The sequence below is a fragment of the Phyllobates terribilis genome, unplaced genomic scaffold, assembly GCF_046119375.1.
Source record: "Phyllobates terribilis strain yellow unplaced genomic scaffold, ASM4611937v1 Scaffold_27__1_contigs__length_16484149, whole genome shotgun sequence".
Lineage (NCBI taxonomy): Eukaryota > Metazoa > Chordata > Amphibia > Anura > Dendrobatidae > Phyllobates > Phyllobates terribilis.
Genome location: NW_027362787.1, coordinates 12,530,923 through 12,550,089, shown reverse-complemented (window position 1 = coordinate 12,550,089; position 19,167 = coordinate 12,530,923). Strand labels below are relative to the sequence as shown.

The following is a 19,167-nucleotide window of genomic DNA, read 5'->3' as shown; positions in this document are numbered from 1 at the left end:
TGCTGCTGCTGCAATCCACGCGTTTTAGATCTGCATAACTCCACCTCTTTAAACACAGCACCTTCACCCCCTGCTGTTCCCACCCGCCTCAACACCGTTGGAAGGGAGGAGAACCAATTAAGGCGGGGGGTGGGGTGGAACGAGCAGCTGTCTACCCTTAGCAGGAGGGCTCCTGATTACATACCTCTCCTGCTGCTGCTGCTGCTGGCTGTCCAGCAGCAGACTGAAGGTGGCTGCTGCTGTGCACAGGTATATAAAGGCTCAGAGCCTATTATGACACGCGCAGCCAGCGTTCCATTGCCACATTCCATCTACTGCAGGCAGGATACCTGGCTGGCTGAATGTCGCTGAGAAGCTCACAGAGACCGCCATAAGCAACAGTTTAACAGAATGCCACAGACTAATCAACCAAACTTTTTGGGTTGGGTTCTCTTTTATAGTCTGCAGGCATTAAATGAAAGAAGTCAGTGTTCCAGCAGAAGGAGACAACGTTTCAGAAAAGGCATTGTAGCAAACCAAAAAAGAAATTTTAAGCGCAGCAGAGTAACCAGCGCACATACCTGTTAGCTCAGGTGAGTTTAAAAGGCTGCTGTTGATAACACGGGCATTTGCTAAATAGATGGTGTGTGTGCAACAATATACTGAAAGGTCAATTATATTGTGCAGCTTATCTCACCACCTGTAGTTATTTAGGTGAAAGCTCCAAAATGCTTGCCTAATATGTCTGTTTATCCAAAAGGAAGTAAAAAGGGAGAGCTAGAAAGATAGCATTGCATCACATTACATGGCAATGCAATGCACAGTTGCTGAAGTTGAACCAAAATGAGCTTGTAATCTGGCTTCTGCAACTTTGAACATGAAAAATCCAATGAGGAGAAGAAAAGCAAAGCCAAAGAGTCCATCCCAAAATCCAACAAACAAGCAAAATGAACAAAAAACATTGAATTCAATTCTTTCTGATTTTAGAAACTGCATTAAAGAAGGGGTGCACCGGTCCTGGAGATACTGCAATACCAGGTCAATGCGTGGAGTGGACAGAGCAAGCTCTTTTTCCATCTCCCTGTTCTAAAAATCCATTTAATATATGGTCCCCAGATAGGGGACGTATCAGATATTAAACTGATAAGAACAGATACTACACTTGATCTTAGCCAAAAGGCCGAGAAGCGATAACCAGAATTGGTTTCAAACTACGGAGCCACCCAAGGATCCTGAAAAGTCCATTTGTGGAGATGAGCTCCTGGACTCCCGTTAAGAAGACATGTTGTCAACCTCTAGATCCCTTACATGCCTGCACTTTTCGGCTTGCTGCTGCTGCAATCCACGCGTTTTAGATCTGCATAACTCCACCTCTTTAAACACAGCACCTTCACCCCCTGCTGTTCCCACCCGCCTCAACACCGTTGGAAGGGAGGAGAACCAATTAAGGCGGGGGGTGGGGTGGAACGAGCAGCTGTCTACCCTTAGCAGGAGGGCTCCTGATTACATACCTCTCCTGCTGCTGCTGCTGCTGGCTGTCCAGCAGCAGACTGAAGGTGGCTGCTGCTGTGCACAGGTATATAAAGGCTCAGAGCCTATTATGACACGCGCAGCCAGCGTTCCATTGCCACATTCCATCTACTGCAGGCAGGATACCTGGCTGGCTGAATGTCGCTGAGAAGCTCACAGAGACCGCCATAAGCAACAGTTTAACAGAATGCCACAGACTAATCAACCAAACTTTTTGGGTTGGGTTCTCTTTTATAGTCTGCAGGCATTAAATGAAAGAAGTCAGTGTTCCAGCAGAAGGAGACAACGTTTCAGAAAAGGCATTGTAGCAAACCAAAAAAGAAATTTTAAGCGCAGCAGAGTAACCAGCGCACATACCTGTTAGCTCAGGTGAGTTTAAAAGGCTGCTGTTGATAACAAGGGCATTTGCTAAATAGATGGTGTGTGTGCAACAATATACTGAAAGGTCAATTATATTGTGCAGCTTATCTCACCACCTGTAGTTATTTAGGTGAAAGCTCCAAAATGCTTGCCTAATATGTCTGTTTATCCAAAAGGAAGTAAAAAGGGAGAGCTAGAAAGATAGCATTGCATCACATTACATGGCAATGCAATGCACAGTTGCTGAAGTTGAACCAAAATGAGCTTGTAATCTGGCTTCTGCAACTTTGAACATGAAAAATCCAATGAGGAGAAGAAAAGCAAAGCCAAAGAGTCCATCCCAAAATCCGACAAACAAGCAAAATGAACAAAAAACATTGAATTCAATTCTTTCTGATTTTAGAAACTGCATTAAAGAAGGGGTGCACCGGTCCTGGAGATACTGCAATACCAGGTCAATGCGTGGAGTGGACAGAGCAAGCTCTTTTTCCATCTCCCTGTTCTAAAAATCCATTTAATATATGGTCCCCAGATAGGGGACGTATCAGATATTAAACTGATAAGAACAGATACTACACTTGATCTTAGCCAAAAGGCCGAGAAGCGATAACCAGAATTGGTTTCAAACTACGGAGCCACCCAAGGATCCTGAAAAGTCCATTTGTGGAGATGAGCTCCTGGACTCCCGTTAAGAAGACATGTTGTCAACCTCTAGATCCCTTACATGCCTGCACTTTTCGGCTTGCTGCTGCTGCAATCCACGCGTTTTAGATCTGCATAACTCCACCTCTTTAAACACAGCACCTTCACCCCCTGCTGTTCCCACCCGCCTCAACACCGTTGGAAGGGAGGAGAACCAATTAAGGCGGGGGGTGGGGTGGAACGAGCAGCTGTCTACCCTTAGCAGGAGGGCTCCTGATTACATACCTCTCCTGCTGCTGCTGCTGCTGGCTGTCCAGCAGCAGACTGAAGGTGGCTGCTGCTGTGCACAGGTATATAAAGGCTCAGAGCCTATTATGACACGCGCAGCCAGCGTTCCATTGCCACATTCCATCTACTGCAGGCAGGATACCTGGCTGGCTGAATGTCGCTGAGAAGCTCACAGAGACCGCCATAAGCAACAGTTTAACAGAATGCCACAGACTAATCAACCAAACTTTTTGGGTTGGGTTCTCTTTTATAGTCTGCAGGCATTAAATGAAAGAAGTCAGTGTTCCAGCAGAAGGAGACAACGTTTCAGAAAAGGCATTGTAGCAAACCAAAAAAGAAATTTTAAGCGCAGCAGAGTAACCAGCGCACATACCTGTTAGCTCAGGTGAGTTTAAAAGGCTGCTGTTGATAACAAGGGCATTTGCTAAATAGATGGTGTGTGTGCAACAATATACTGAAAGGTCAATTATATTGTGCAGCTTATCTCACCACCTGTAGTTATTTAGGTGAAAGCTCCAAAATGCTTGCCTAATATGTCTGTTTATCCAAAAGGAAGTAAAAAGGGAGAGCTAGAAAGATAGCATTGCATCACATTACATGGCAATGCAATGCACAGTTGCTGAAGTTGAACCAAAATGAGCTTGTAATCTGGCTTCTGCAACTTTGAACATGAAAAATCCAATGAGGAGAAGAAAAGCAAAGCCAAAGAGTCCATCCCAAAATCCGACAAACAAGCAAAATGAACAAAAAACATTGAATTCAATTCTTTCTGATTTTAGAAACTGCATTAAAGAAGGGGTGCACCGGTCCTGGAGATACTGCAATACCAGGTCAATGCGTGGAGTGGACAGAGCAAGCTCTTTTTCCATCTCCCTGTTCTAAAAATCCATTTAATATATGGTCCCCAGATAGGGGACGTATCAGATATTAAACTGATAAGAACAGATACTACACTTGATCTTAGCCAAAAGGCCGAGAAGCGATAACCAGAATTGGTTTCAAACTACGGAGCCACCCAAGGATCCTGAAAAGTCCATTTGTGGAGATGAGCTCCTGGACTCCCGTTAAGAAGACATGTTGTCAACCTCTAGATCCCTTACATGCCTGCACTTTTCGGCTTGCTGCTGCTGCAATCCACGCGTTTTAGATCTGCATAACTCCACCTCTTTAAACACAGCACCTTCACCCCCTGCTGTTCCCACCCGCCTCAACACCGTTGGAAGGGAGGAGAACCAATTAAGGCGGGGGGTGGGGTGGAACGAGCAGCTGTCTACCCTTAGCAGGAGGGCTCCTGATTACATACCTCTCCTGCTGCTGCTGCTGCTGGCTGTCCAGCAGCAGACTGAAGGTGGCTGCTGCTGTGCACAGGTATATAAAGGCTCAGAGCCTATTATGACACGCGCAGCCAGCGTTCCATTGCCACATTCCATCTACTGCAGGCAGGATACCTGGCTGGCTGAATGTCGCTGAGAAGCTCACAGAGACCGCCATAAGCAACAGTTTAACAGAATGCCACAGACTAATCAACCAAACTTTTTGGGTTGGGTTCTCTTTTATAGTCTGCAGGCATTAAATGAAAGAAGTCAGTGTTCCAGCAGAAGGAGACAACGTTTCAGAAAAGGCATTGTAGCAAACCAAAAAAGAAATTTTAAGCGCAGCAGAGTAACCAGCGCACATACCTGTTAGCTCAGGTGAGTTTAAAAGGCTGCTGTTGATAACAAGGGCATTTGCTAAATAGATGGTGTGTGTGCAACAATATACTGAAAGGTCAATTATATTGTGCAGCTTATCTCACCACCTGTAGTTATTTAGGTGAAAGCTCCAAAATGCTTGCCTAATATGTCTGTTTATCCAAAAGGAAGTAAAAAGGGAGAGCTAGAAAGATAGCATTGCATCACATTACATGGCAATGCAATGCACAGTTGCTGAAGTTGAACCAAAATGAGCTTGTAATCTGGCTTCTGCAACTTTGAACATGAAAAATCCAATGAGGAGAAGAAAAGCAAAGCCAAAGAGTCCATCCCAAAATCCGACAAACAAGCAAAATGAACAAAAAACATTGAATTCAATTCTTTCTGATTTTAGAAACTGCATTAAAGAAGGGGTGCACCGGTCCTGGAGATACTGCAATACCAGGTCAATGCGTGGAGTGGACAGAGCAAGCTCTTTTTCCATCTCCCTGTTCTAAAAATCCATTTAATATATGGTCCCCAGATAGGGGACGTATCAGATATTAAACTGATAAGAACAGATTTTTTTTCTTTTTTTTTTTCTTTTCATCGAAAGCCCGAATTCGTGTACAAAACCCGAGTGCGCTTAAAAAAGTGACAAGTGCCACAAAAAAAGTGCACTAGGATGCTGGTCTTCTTGAAACCCTCTCCAAAAGGAGAAGGGTCCCCCAAACCATTCCCCGTCCCTCCGAGCCAAAAGGCCACAGCGAGGAACAGGGACAAAAAGCCACCTCCAGCCGAAGCCAGAGGCGACCCAATCATACCCCCAGCACCTGCCCGAGTTCTCACCCGAGCAAGGCACTGGGAGCCAAAGACTGTGCTCCCCTCCCGGAAGAGGGGAGCCAACAACGCTCTCCTCCCGAAAGAGGAGAGCCAGGGGGGTTCAGGGGGGAGCGGAACCTGATGGCCACACACTCCCCCCCTAGACCTGCCAAGAGAGGAACCCGTAAGGGAACCGCATCCCGACAAAATCCTAGTAGGACGTGACACACGTGAATAAGTGGACACACAGTGACAAAGAAATTAAATAAATAGTGAAGGTTTCACAGTATAATACTGCCCGGACCTTCAACCGGGAATTGAAAAATTTCCCATCCTAAGGCCAGAAGGCCCGGAATAAGGGTGTGTGCGAAGAAAGAAAATTTGAAGTGCTTGTGCAAATGTGCCATAAACTCAAGTGGGGTTCCCAACCCCAGTGAGTTAAGGCACCCCAGGGTCACCACTCCTGGGGCACTTCACACTTCGGGCTTTCGATCTTCCCCGGCCCAATGGCGTCGATCCTGGGGGGCCATGCTTTCCACCAGATGACTATATTAGCCACCTGGCGTACTAACAAGCGCCTAAACCCCAGTGTGCATAATGTATCAATCTACTAGGGCGGCCAACATCCAAAACCGCCTTTTCGAAAGATACTACACTTGATCTTAGCCAAAAGGCCGAGAAGCGATAACCAGAATTGGTTTCAAACTACGGAGCCACCCAAGGATCCTGAAAAGTCCATTTGTGGAGATGAGCTCCTGGACTCCCGTTAAGAAGACATGTTGTCAACCTCTAGATCCCTTACATGCCTGCACTTTTCGGCTTGCTGCTGCTGCAATCCACGCGTTTTAGATCTGCATAACTCCACCTCTTTAAACACAGCACCTTCACCCCCTGCTGTTCCCACCCGCCTCAACACCGTTGGAAGGGAGGAGAACCAATTAAGGCGGGGGGTGGGGTGGAACGAGCAGCTGTCTACCCTTAGCAGGAGGGCTCCTGATTACATACCTCTCCTGCTGCTGCTGCTGCTGGCTGTCCAGCAGCAGACTGAAGGTGGCTGCTGCTGTGCACAGGTATATAAAGGCTCAGAGCCTATTATGACACGCGCAGCCAGCGTTCCATTGCCACATTCCATCTACTGCAGGCAGGATACCTGGCTGGCTGAATGTCGCTGAGAAGCTCACAGAGACCGCCATAAGCAACAGTTTAACAGAATGCCACAGACTAATCAACCAAACTTTTTGGGTTGGGTTCTCTTTTATAGTCTGCAGGCATTAAATGAAAGAAGTCAGTGTTCCAGCAGAAGGAGACAACGTTTCAGAAAAGGCATTGTAGCAAACCAAAAAAGAAATTTTAAGCGCAGCAGAGTAACCAGCGCACATACCTGTTAGCTCAGGTGAGTTTAAAAGGCTGCTGTTGATAACACGGGCATTTGCTAAATAGATGGTGTGTGTGCAACAATATACTGAAAGGTCAATTATATTGTGCAGCTTATCTCACCACCTGTAGTTATTTAGGTGAAAGCTCCAAAATGCTTGCCTAATATGTCTGTTTATCCAAAAGGAAGTAAAAAGGGAGAGCTAGAAAGATAGCATTGCATCACATTACATGGCAATGCAATGCACAGTTGCTGAAGTTGAACCAAAATGAGCTTGTAATCTGGCTTCTGCAACTTTGAACATGAAAAATCCAATGAGGAGAAGAAAAGCAAAGCCAAAGAGTCCATCCCAAAATCCGACAAACAAGCAAAATGAACAAAAAACATTGAATTCAATTCTTTCTGATTTTAGAAACTGCATTAAAGAAGGGGTGCACCGGTCCTGGAGATACTGCAATACCAGGTCAATGCGTGGAGTGGACAGAGCAAGCTCTTTTTCCATCTCCCTGTTCTAAAAATCCATTTAATATATGGTCCCCAGATAGGGGACGTATCAGATATTAAACTGATAAGAACAGATACTACACTTGATCTTAGCCAAAAGGCCGAGAAGCGATAACCAGAATTGGTTTCAAACTACGGAGCCACCCAAGGATCCTGAAAAGTCCATTTGTGGAGATGAGCTCCTGGACTCCCGTTAAGAAGACATGTTGTCAACCTCTAGATCCCTTACATGCCTGCACTTTTCGGCTTGCTGCTGCTGCAATCCACGCGTTTTAGATCTGCATAACTCCACCTCTTTAAACACAGCACCTTCACCCCCTGCTGTTCCCACCCGCCTCAACACCGTTGGAAGGGAGGAGAACCAATTAAGGCGGGGGGTGGGGTGGAACGAGCAGCTGTCTACCCTTAGCAGGAGGGCTCCTGATTACATACCTCTCCTGCTGCTGCTGCTGCTGGCTGTCCAGCAGCAGACTGAAGGTGGCTGCTGCTGTGCACAGGTATATAAAGGCTCAGAGCCTATTATGACACGCGCAGCCAGCGTTCCATTGCCACATTCCATCTACTGCAGGCAGGATACCTGGCTGGCTGAATGTCGCTGAGAAGCTCACAGAGACCGCCATAAGCAACAGTTTAACAGAATGCCACAGACTAATCAACCAAACTTTTTGGGTTGGGTTCTCTTTTATAGTCTGCAGGCATTAAATGAAAGAAGTCAGTGTTCCAGCAGAAGGAGACAACGTTTCAGAAAAGGCATTGTAGCAAACCAAAAAAGAAATTTTAAGCGCAGCAGAGTAACCAGCGCACATACCTGTTAGCTCAGGTGAGTTTAAAAGGCTGCTGTTGATAACAAGGGCATTTGCTAAATAGATGGTGTGTGTGCAACAATATACTGAAAGGTCAATTATATTGTGCAGCTTATCTCACCACCTGTAGTTATTTAGGTGAAAGCTCCAAAATGCTTGCCTAATATGTCTGTTTATCCAAAAGGAAGTAAAAAGGGAGAGCTAGAAAGATAGCATTGCATCACATTACATGGCAATGCAATGCACAGTTGCTGAAGTTGAACCAAAATGAGCTTGTAATCTGGCTTCTGCAACTTTGAACATGAAAAATCCAATGAGGAGAAGAAAAGCAAAGCCAAAGAGTCCATCCCAAAATCCGACAAACAAGCAAAATGAACAAAAAACATTGAATTCAATTCTTTCTGATTTTAGAAACTGCATTAAAGAAGGGGTGCACCGGTCCTGGAGATACTGCAATACCAGGTCAATGCGTGGAGTGGACAGAGCAAGCTCTTTTTCCATCTCCCTGTTCTAAAAATCCATTTAATATATGGTCCCCAGATAGGGGACGTATCAGATATTAAACTGATAAGAACAGATTTTTTTTTTTTTTTTTTTTTTTTTTTTCTCCTCAGACGAGGAAATTCCACAGTCTATGGAAACCAGACAAAGGAAAATTCCATCAAAACAGCTGCGTCAAATCCAATACGCAATTTGCTGTCCCCATCATCATCGGAAATATTTATTTCATATTTCAAAACAACAATAACAAAAATCAAGAGGTACTAACAATATATCTCCACTTTTTAACTTTCCATATTCCCTCCGCATCCACTTCCCCTCTCCTCTTTTTGTCCCATAGGAAACACACATACATCTTCCCCAAAATCACCTTCACACTATCCTTTACAGCAATTTCCTTCCTTTTAAACACATACACATTCCTCACATCCCATAACACTTCCTTTATACATGCAAGCATCAACCACAAGACTCTTTCCTTCGTCCCATCACATATTCCCAAACCAAACATAAACAACTCAAAAGACAACAAATTCACACCACACAATTCTTTACACAAAGGCCCCATTCTCCCAATCACATCTCTAGCATACTGGCAATTCCAAAAAACATGCAACACACTTTCCCTTCCACCACAGCCATTTCTTGGACACATTTCACTCCTCACCAAACCTCTATTCCTCTGAAACTCTCTCACAGGTAATACTCCATGTAAAGACTGCCACACAACTTCACTCTGTTTGTTGGTCATACCACTCATCCGCACTTTCTTCCAAACCTTCTGCACATCACCACCCCTAACCATATTTATTCCACATTCTACCTCTCTACATTCAATCATCCTATACACAGCCTTCTTATTCTCCAGCAATCTCACATCTGCATCACACAGTTCATACCTCACCAAAAACTTATAAACCCACACATACCATACAGGCACCTCAAAAGCAATCGGACATCGCAAATCCCTTTCTTGCCACTTTAAACGAAACAAATACGCTCCAAATAAATACCTACACATAGATGAAAACTTTCCATCCGCCCTAATCACTTTCAAAACAAACACAACGATATTCACACCAAAAAACACGTCCAAATTCGGAAAACCCAAACCACCTTTTTCCACTCTTTTAACCAAAATTTCTCTCCTAGCTCTCTCCATTTTCAAGTTCCACAAAAAAACAAATAAAATTCTATTCAAGCTTCTCATACACATATATCCTGGTGGAAATACTACCGCAATATATAAAAATATTGGCAACACCACACTCTTAACAATTAAAATCTTCCCAAAAAAGGATAAACTCCTCAATTTCCAAAAATTCAACTTCTGCTCAACTTTTCCTTTCGCATCATCCCAACTTTCTTTCCCATCCAAACTCTCTGAAAACTTCACACCCAAAACTTTAATAGGTCCATTCACTACATTCACACCTACATCCCTACTTAAACTTCCGCCTCCAAAACCCTTACACTCACTCTTTTCCCAATTCACTTTAAACGCAGATGCACCACAAAAAATAGACACTAACAACTTCACCCGCCTCACCGAACATTCAGAATCACATAATACACACACGTCATCCATATAACCACTCACCTTCCATTCTTTTCCTCCACCTCCCGGCACTTGCACACCACGAATTACCTTATCTTTCCTCAGCATACACAACAATGGCTCAATTGCACAAATAAATGCTACAGGGGACAAAGGACACCCCTGTCGCACACCCGAAAACACATTCACTTTCCTACCCACATACCCATTCATTAAAACACAGCTATAAACACCCGCATACAAACTTCTCACTCGCCCAACAAAATCAGCCGGAAAACCCATTTTTAACAACACTCTGAACAAAAAACCATGCGACAACCTATCATAAGCCTTTTCAAAATCCAAACTTAACAAAAATACACTCTTCTTACGACCCATGCAATCCCATAGACAATCTCTTAACATACACACACACTCATGAATCCGCCTCCCAGGTACCGCACAACACTGCTCATCCCCAATCACACTCTCTATCACATCACGCATCCTATTAGCCATAAGTTTTGCATAGATTTTATAATCACAATTAAGTAACGTTATTGGCCTCCAATTCCTCAGACTTTTCAAATCCCCTTTCTTAGGAATTAACACAACCATACCTGCACGCATACTCTCAGCCACCTCCATGTTTCCCCACTTATACTTACATACATCCACAAAGTCCTTACCAATCACACCCCACATCACACGATAAAATTCTACTGGGAGGCCATCCTCCCCCGGCGTCTTATTCAAAGCCATACTACACATAACCTTCCATACCTCATCACCAGTCACCTCACCCATCACTCTCTCTCTTTCTGCTTCACTCAACTTACTCTCTAACACACTCAAAACATCATTCTCCAAACATTCATCCCTCTGTTTCACTGCATACAGATCCTCATAAAACTTAGCCACCTCTTCACACATATCCTCTCCACTCACCTCACTTCCATCTGCTCCATACACCACGCTCATACTCTGTTTCTTTCCAAAAACTTTTTTAAAGAAAAACCGAGAACATTTCTCATCCTGCTCCATCTTATCAATCTTTGCCCTAAACACTATGCTTCTCCCTCTCTCCAACAAAAACTCACTAATCTCCTTTTTTACCTCTAAAATATCCTCCTCCACCTCAACTCCTCATTCCCTTAACTTATACAAAACGCTCAACCGCGCGTTCAGTTTAACAAAACTCTCTCTTTTAATTGCTGCATACTTGTATCCTAAATTTTTAAAGAACATTTTTGCTTGTTTCTTCACCCAGTCCCACCACTCACAAACATTCCCAAACTCATTTTTATGCTTACACCATTCTTCATACCGCCTTTCATACTCCTTTCTCACATCTTCATTCTCTAACAGTTTAACATTTAACTTCCACAATCCTCTCCCAAACACTCCATCAACTTTTATATCCAACTCACACAACATACACACATGATCTGAAAAAAGAACGTTTTCCTGCCTATAATTAACAGAAACCATATTTTTAGAAATAAAACAATAATCCAATCTGGATTGTACCCTACCACTCTCAGAAAAGAAAGTGTTCAACAAAGGATTCATGTTACACACGCGCTGCATATCACACAACCCAAAATCATTCACTAACTCCAATAATGCTTTCCCAGACACATCCACATTCACTCTCCCCACATCACAGTTCATATCACCCACAATTACCACAGGTATTCTTCCTGGAACAAAAAGCTTAATTTTTTCAAATAAATTTTTGCGCTCATTTTTTTCAACTGGCGCATAAACATTAATAACACAAAACTTTACATTCTTGTATACAAAATTAGCAAGGATACATCTCCCCACCTCAATAACCAAATAATCACTCAAAACAACCTCCCTTCCTTTAACCAAAATACCCACACCATCATTCTTATTACATGCACTCCCCGACCACACAGACGCTCCATAAGACCATTCATCCCCTTTCACACCATCCACTACCCCACATTCTTGTAAACAAAAAATAGATGCATTTTGCATAGCTAAAAACTCAAAAATAGCAGCTCTTCTTACTTTACTTTTAAACACTCTTACGTTTTGGGACACTATGGTAAATCCCATAATACTTCTACTCCTTCACCAATTACACAAAGAAATAGCCTTTGGCCTAAACCAAAGCTCACAAGAGGACAAAAAGAAAAAACATTTACAATATTATATGGTGACACTATCGAGCACCACCACTATCCTCCTCCGCCATCAGAAAAGAACAGCTGGTTTCCGACCCGCTGGCTTCACCAGCCACACTCCTCATTCTGGCAGTTCTGATCTTCCTCTGAGGCTCACTAAAATCTGCATCATCACTGCCCCCACCATCCTCCCTACGACTCTTCTTTGCACCCCTATCATCCTCCGAAGAAAAATCTTCAATGTTTTCAGGACCCGAAGGGTGTTCAGGACTGTCGGGTTCCGAGATTTGCACTTCACATCCTGTTGCGTCCATTGCCTCTCCAAAAGTCATCATCTCAGGCAGCTCTGCTTCCACCACTTTCCTAGATATTCTCGCAGACACTGCCTTTTTCTCCACCTTTGCCACTTCCCTCCAGAACTCCTTTTCTTCCCTCCGCTTCTTCCTCATTTCTTCAGCAGAAGAAGAACATGGTCTCAGGGACACCTCCTCTGGCGCCGTAGAGGGAGAGGCTCTACCAGTTTCCCGCCTCCTTCCCTCTCTCTCCTCCCTCTCCAATCTTTCCAGCACTTTCAGTGCGCTTGCCATCTGCCTCCTCTCCAGCTCCTCCTCCTTCTGTTCTTTATCAGAACGTCTAGGTGCACTCATAGGACAGTCCTTATACATGTGATCACTACTCCCACAGACATCACAGGACTTGGCCTCTGGACACTGGTTGGCCATATGCCCCTCCTTTCTGCAATTTCGGCAACACTGCCCTTTAAGGCATGTTACCATGGTATGTCCGAAAGAAAAGCATCTACGGCAAAACATGGGCTGGCCTGGGTAAAAGAGGAAACCTCTATGGCCTGCAACGGAAAAATTTGATGGAGGGTGTCTAAAGCCCCCCACACTGTCAGGATCCCTTTTCAATTTCACACGGAATTTATACTGACAGTTAAAGATTCCTAGACAATTGACTTGCTTCACTCCCTTCCGCACATATTCACAGTAGCGAGAGAGGAAGCACTCCAGCAGCTCAGGGTCTGTAAAAGGGTTATAGACAGTCACAGTCACCTCCTTTTCTTGCAGACCAAACAAAGGTTCCCATCTAACTCCTTCCAAGCAGGGGTCACTAGAGTGACCACGGAGCCATTCAAAGACATTAAGGCAAACATCCTGGTCCATAAAGGTAACGTCATAATTACCTTGACGTGAAAATTCGTTGACACTGAAGATCTCAGAACGTCTTGCTCCAGCTTTGCCTTCAACGATGTCTTGGACAATGAAAACCACGTTGTTCTTGTTCTGGTCAGATGGATCCACGGACAAACGGATGGTGTTCTTCACAAAAGACATCTTGGATTCTGTCGGTATGGAATACCACAGGAAAAAGCAGAAAATCCTCCACAAAAGGGTCCGGATTCCTCCAGGAGACTCGCACCAATCAAGGTACAGTCATACGATCGCAGCCAAAAGGCCGAGAAGCGATAACCAGAATTGGTTTCAAACTACGGAGCCACCCAAGGATCCTGAAAAGTCCATTTGTGGAGATGAGCTCCTGGACTCCCGTTAAGAAGACATGTTGTCAACCTCTAGATCCCTTACATGCCTGCACTTTTCGGCTTGCTGCTGCTGCAATCCACGCGTTTTAGATCTGCATAACTCCACCTCTTTAAACACAGCACCTTCACCCCCTGCTGTTCCCACCCGCCTCAACACCGTTGGAAGGGAGGAGAACCAATTAAGGCGGGGGGTGGGGTGGAACGAGCAGCTGTCTACCCTTAGCGGGAGGGCTCCTGATTACATACCTCTCCTGCTGCTGCTGCTGCTGGCTGTCCAGCAGCAGACTGAAGGTGGCTGCTGCTGTGCACAGGTATATAAAGGCTCAGAGCCTATTATGACACGCGCAGCCAGCGTTCCATTGCCACATTCCATCTACTGCAGGCAGGATACCTGGCTGGCTGAATGTCGCTGAGAAGCTCACAGAGACCGCCATAAGCAACAGTTTAACAGAATGCCACAGACTAATCAACCAAACTTTTTGGGTTGGATTCTCTTTTATAGTCTGCAGGCATTAAATGAAAGAAGTCAGTGTTCCAGCAGAAGGAGACAACGTTTCAGAAAAGGCATTGTAGCAAACCAAAAAAGAAATTTTAAGCGCAGCAGAGTAACCAGCGCACATACCTGTTAGCTCAGGTGAGTTTAAAAGGCTGCTGTTGATAACAAGGGCATTTGCTAAATAGATGGTGTGTGTGCAACAATATACTGAAAGGTCAATTATATTGTGCAGCTTATCTCACCACCTGTAGTTATTTAGGTGAAAGCTCCAAAATGCTTGCCTAATATGTCTGTTTATCCAAAAGGAAGTAAAAAGGGAGAGCTAGAAAGATAGCATTGCATCACATTACATGGCAATGCAATGCACAGTTGCTGAAGTTGAACCAAAATGAGCTTGTAATCTGGCTTCTGCAACTTTGAACATGAAAAATCCAATGAGGAGAAGAAAAGCAAAGCCAAAGAGTCCATCCCAAAATCCGACAAACAAGCAAAATGAACAAAAAACATTGAATTCAATTCTTTCTGATTTTAGAAACTGCATTAAAGAAGGGGTGCACCGGTCCTGGAGATACTGCAATACCAGGTCAATGCGTGGAGTGGACAGAGCAAGCTCTTTTTCCATCTCCCTGTTCTAAAAATCCATTTAATATATGGTCCCGAGATAGGGGACGTATCAGATATTAAACTGATAAGAACAGATACTACACTTGATCTTAGCCAAAAGGCCGAGAAGCGATAACCAGAATTGGTTTCAAACTACGGAGCCACCCAAGGATCCTGAAAAGTCCATTTGTGGAGATGAGCTCCTGGACTCCCGTTAAGAAGACATGTTGTCAACCTCTAGATCCCTTACATGCCTGCACTTTTCGGCTTGCTGCTGCTGCAATCCACGCGTTTTAGATCTGCATAACTCCACCTCTTTAAACACAGCACCTTCACCCCCTGCTGTTCCCACCCGCCTCAACACCGTTGGAAGGGAGGAGAACCAATTAAGGCGGGGGGTGGGGTGGAACGAGCAGCTGTCTACCCTTAGCAGGAGGGCTCCTGATTACATACCTCTCCTGCTGCTGCTGCTGCTGGCTGTCCAGCAGCAGACTGAAGGTGGCTGCTGCTGTGCACAGGTATATAAAGGCTCAGAGCCTATTATGACACGCGCAGCCAGCGTTCCATTGCCACATTCCATCTACTGCAGGCAGGATACCTGGCTGGCTGAATGTCGCTGAGAAGCTCACAGAGACCGCCATAAGCAACAGTTTAACAGAATGCCACAGACTAATCAACCAAACTTTTTGGGTTGGGTTCTCTTTTATAGTCTGCAGGCATTAAATGAAAGAAGTCAGTGTTCCAGCAGAAGGAGACAACGTTTCAGAAAAGGCATTGTAGCAAACCAAAAAAGAAATTTTAAGCGCAGCAGAGTAACCAGCGCACATACCTGTTAGCTCAGGTGAGTTTAAAAGGCTGCTGTTGATAACAAGGGCATTTGCTAAATAGATGGTGTGTGTGCAACAATATACTGAAAGGTCAATTATATTGTGCAGCTTATCTCACCACCTGTAGTTATTTAGGTGAAAGCTCCAAAATGCTTGCCTAATATGTCTGTTTATCCAAAAGGAAGTAAAAAGGGAGAGCTAGAAAGATAGCATTGCATCACATTACATGGCAATGCAATGCACAGTTGCTGAAGTTGAACCAAAATGAGCTTGTAATCTGGCTTCTGCAACTTTGAACATGAAAAATCCAATGAGGAGAAGAAAAGCAAAGCCAAAGAGTCCATCCCAAAATCCGACAAACAAGCAAAATGAACAAAAAACATTGAATTCAATTCTTTCTGATTTTAGAAACTGCATTAAAGAAGGGGTGCACCGGTCCTGGAGATACTGCAATACCAGGTCAATGCGTGGAGTGGACAGAGCAAGCTCTTTTTCCATCTCCCTGTTCTAAAAATCCATTTAATATATGGTCCCCAGATAGGGGACGTATCAGATATTAAACTGATAAGAACAGATACTACACTTGATCTTAGCCAAAAGGCCGAGAAGCGATAACCAGAATTGGTTTCAAACTACGGAGCCACCCAAGGATCCTGAAAAGTCCATTTGTGGAGATGAGCTCCTGGACTCCCGTTAAGAAGACATGTTGTCAACCTCTAGATCCCTTACATGCCTGCACTTTTCGGCTTGCTGCTGCTGCAATCCACGCGTTTTAGATCTGCATAACTCCACCTCTTTAAACACAGCACCTTCACCCCCTGCTGTTCCCACCCGCCTCAACACCGTTGGAAGGGAGGAGAACCAATTAAGGCGGGGGGTGGGGTGGAACGAGCAGCTGTCTACCCTTAGCAGGAGGGCTCCTGATTACATACCTCTCCTGCTGCTGCTGCTGCTGGCTGTCCAGCAGCAGACTGAAGGTGGCTGCTGCTGTGCACAGGTATATAAAGGCTCAGAGCCTATTATGACACGCGCAGCCAGCGTTCCATTGCCACATTCCATCTACTGCAGGCAGGATACCTGGCTGGCTGAATGTCGCTGAGAAGCTCACAGAGACCGCCATAAGCAACAGTTTAACAGAATGCCACAGACTAATCAACCAAACTTTTTGGGTTGGGTTCTCTTTTATAGTCTGCAGGCATTAAATGAAAGAAGTCAGTGTTCCAGCAGAAGGAGACAACGTTTCAGAAAAGGCATTGTAGCAAACCAAAAAAGAAATTTTAAGCGCAGCAGAGTAACCAGCGCACATACCTGTTAGCTCAGGTGAGTTTAAAAGGCTGCTGTTGATAACAAGGGCATTTGCTAAATAGATGGTGTGTGTGCAACAATATACTGAAAGGTCAATTATATTGTGCAGCTTATCTCACCACCTGTAGTTATTTAGGTGAAAGCTCCAAAATGCTTGCCTAATATGTCTGTTTATCCAAAAGGAAGTAAAAAGGGAGAGCTAGAAAGATAGCATTGCATCACATTACATGGCAATGCAATGCACAGTTGCTGAAGTTGAACCAAAATGAGCTTGTAATCTGGCTTCTGCAACTTTGAACATGAAAAATCCAATGAGGAGAAGAAAAGCAAAGCCAAAGAGTCCATCCCAAAATCCGACAAACAAGCAAAATGAACAAAAAACATTGAATTCAATTCTTTCTGATTTTAGAAACTGCATTAAAGAAGGGGTGCACCGGTCCTGGAGATACTGCAATACCAGGTCAATGCGTGGAGTGGACAGAGCAAGCTCTTTTTCCATCTCCCTGTTCTAAAAATCCATTTAATATATGGTCCCCAGATAGGGGACGTATCAGATATTAAACTGATAAGAACAGATACTACACTTGATCTTAGCCAAAAGGCCGAGAAGCGATAACCAGAATTGGTTTCAAACTACGGAGCCACCCAAGGATCCTGAAAAGTCCATTTGTGGAGATGAGCTCCTGGACTCCCGTTAAGAAGACATGTTGTCAACCTCTAGATCCCTTACATGCCTGCACTTTTCGGCTTGCTGCTGCTGCAATCCACGCGTTTTAGATCTGCATAACTCCACCTCTTTAAACACAGCACCTGCACCCCCTGCTGTTCCCACCCGCCTCAACACCGTTGGAAGGGAGGAGAACCAATTAAGGCGGGGGGTGGGGTGGAACGAGCAGCTGTCTACCCTTAGCAGGAGGGCTCCTGATCACATACCTCTCCTGCTGCTGCTGCTGCTGGCTGTCCAGCAGCAGACTGAAGGTGGCTGCTGCTGTGCACAGGTATATAAAGGCTCAGAGCCTATTATGACACGCGCAGCCAGCGTTCCATTGCCACATTCCATCTACTGCAGGCAGGATACCTGGCTGGCTGAATGTCGCTGAGAAGCTCACAGAGACCGCCATAAGCAACAGTTTAACAGAATGCCACAGACTAATCAACCAAACTTTTTGGGTTGGGTTCTCTTTTATAGTCTGCAGGCATTAAATGAAAGAAGTCAGTGTTCCAGCAGAAGGAGACAACGTTTCAGAAAAGGCATTGTAGCAAACCAAAAAAGAAATTTTAAGCGCAGCAGAGTAACCAGCGCACATACCTGTTAGCTCAGGTGAGTTTAAAAGGCTGCTGTTGATAACAAGGGCATTTGCTAAATAGATGGTGTGTGTGCAACAATATACTGAAAGGTCAATTATATTGTGCAGCTTATCTCACCACCTGTAGTTATTTAGGTGAAAGCTCCAAAATGCTTGCCTAATATGTCTGTTTATCCAAAAGGAAGTAAAAAGGGAGAGCTAGAAAGATAGCATTGCATCACATTACATGGCAATGCAATGCACAGTTGCTGAAGTTGAACCAAAATGAGCTTGTAATCTGGCTTCTGCAACTTTGAACATGAAAAATCCAATGAGGAGAAGAAAAGCAAAGCCAAAGAGTCCATCCCAAAATCCGACAAACAAGCAAAATGAACAAAAAACATTGAATTCAATTCTTTCTGATTTTAGAAACTGCATTAAAGAAGGGGTGCACCGGTCCTGGAGATACTGCAATACCAGGTCAATGCGTGGAGTGGACAGAGCAAGCTCTTTTTCCATCTCCCTGTTCTAAAAATCCATTTAATATATGGTCCCCAGATAGGGGACGTATCAGATATTAAACTGATAAGAACAGATACTACACTTGATCTTAGCCAAAAGGCCGAGAAGCGATAACCAGAATTGGTTTCAAACTACGGAGCCACCCAAGGATCCTGAAAAGTCCATTTGTGGAGATGAGCTCCTGGACTCCCGTTAAGAAGACATGTTGTCAACCTCTAGATCCCTTACATGCCTGCACTTTTCGGCTTGCTGCTGCTGCAATCCACGCGTTTTAGATCTGCATAACTCCACCTCTTTAAACACAGCACCTGCACCCCCTGCTTTTCCCACCCGCCTCAACACCGTTGGAAGGGAGGAGAACCAATTAAGGCGGGGGGTGGGGTGGAACGAGCAGCTGTCTACCCTTAGCAGGAGGGCT

The 19,167-nt window shown here is 44.6% G+C and overlaps 10 non-coding genes and 1 pseudogene across 10 annotated transcripts; all 11 read right to left on the bottom strand.

Annotated features, from left to right (window-relative positions):
* Nucleotides 1-980: 980 nt before the first annotated feature.
* Nucleotides 981-1,171, bottom strand: LOC141176715 (U2 spliceosomal RNA). The gene has a single exon (XR_012253377.1). It is a non-coding gene; the product is annotated as a U2 spliceosomal RNA (small nuclear RNA).
* A 1,115-nt stretch (nt 1,172-2,286) lies between these two features.
* LOC141176714 (U2 spliceosomal RNA) lies at nt 2,287-2,477 on the bottom strand. Its single transcript, XR_012253376.1, has one exon. It is a non-coding gene; the product is annotated as a U2 spliceosomal RNA (small nuclear RNA).
* Nucleotides 2,478-3,592: 1,115 nt separating this feature from the next.
* On the bottom strand, nt 3,593-3,783 carry LOC141176713 (U2 spliceosomal RNA). Its single transcript, XR_012253375.1, has one exon. It is a non-coding gene; the product is annotated as a U2 spliceosomal RNA (small nuclear RNA).
* A 1,115-nt stretch (nt 3,784-4,898) lies between these two features.
* LOC141177967 (U2 spliceosomal RNA) lies at nt 4,899-5,089 on the bottom strand. Its single transcript, XR_012254455.1, has one exon. It is a non-coding gene; the product is annotated as a U2 spliceosomal RNA (small nuclear RNA).
* Nucleotides 5,090-5,885: 796 nt separating this feature from the next.
* On the bottom strand, nt 5,886-5,977 carry LOC141178151 (U2 spliceosomal RNA; annotated as a pseudogene).
* Nucleotides 5,978-7,092: 1,115 nt separating this feature from the next.
* On the bottom strand, nt 7,093-7,283 carry LOC141176711 (U2 spliceosomal RNA). The gene has a single exon (XR_012253373.1). It is a non-coding gene; the product is annotated as a U2 spliceosomal RNA (small nuclear RNA).
* A 1,115-nt stretch (nt 7,284-8,398) lies between these two features.
* Nucleotides 8,399-8,597, bottom strand: LOC141177915 (U2 spliceosomal RNA). Its single transcript, XR_012254430.1, has one exon. It is a non-coding gene; the product is annotated as a U2 spliceosomal RNA (small nuclear RNA).
* A 6,155-nt stretch (nt 8,598-14,752) lies between these two features.
* LOC141177604 (U2 spliceosomal RNA) lies at nt 14,753-14,943 on the bottom strand. Its single transcript, XR_012254183.1, has one exon. It is a non-coding gene; the product is annotated as a U2 spliceosomal RNA (small nuclear RNA).
* A 1,115-nt stretch (nt 14,944-16,058) lies between these two features.
* On the bottom strand, nt 16,059-16,249 carry LOC141176710 (U2 spliceosomal RNA). Its single transcript, XR_012253372.1, has one exon. It is a non-coding gene; the product is annotated as a U2 spliceosomal RNA (small nuclear RNA).
* Nucleotides 16,250-17,364: 1,115 nt separating this feature from the next.
* LOC141176709 (U2 spliceosomal RNA) lies at nt 17,365-17,555 on the bottom strand. The gene has a single exon (XR_012253371.1). It is a non-coding gene; the product is annotated as a U2 spliceosomal RNA (small nuclear RNA).
* Nucleotides 17,556-18,670: 1,115 nt separating this feature from the next.
* On the bottom strand, nt 18,671-18,861 carry LOC141176708 (U2 spliceosomal RNA). The gene has a single exon (XR_012253370.1). It is a non-coding gene; the product is annotated as a U2 spliceosomal RNA (small nuclear RNA).
* Between the last annotated feature and the right edge of the window lie 306 nt (nt 18,862-19,167).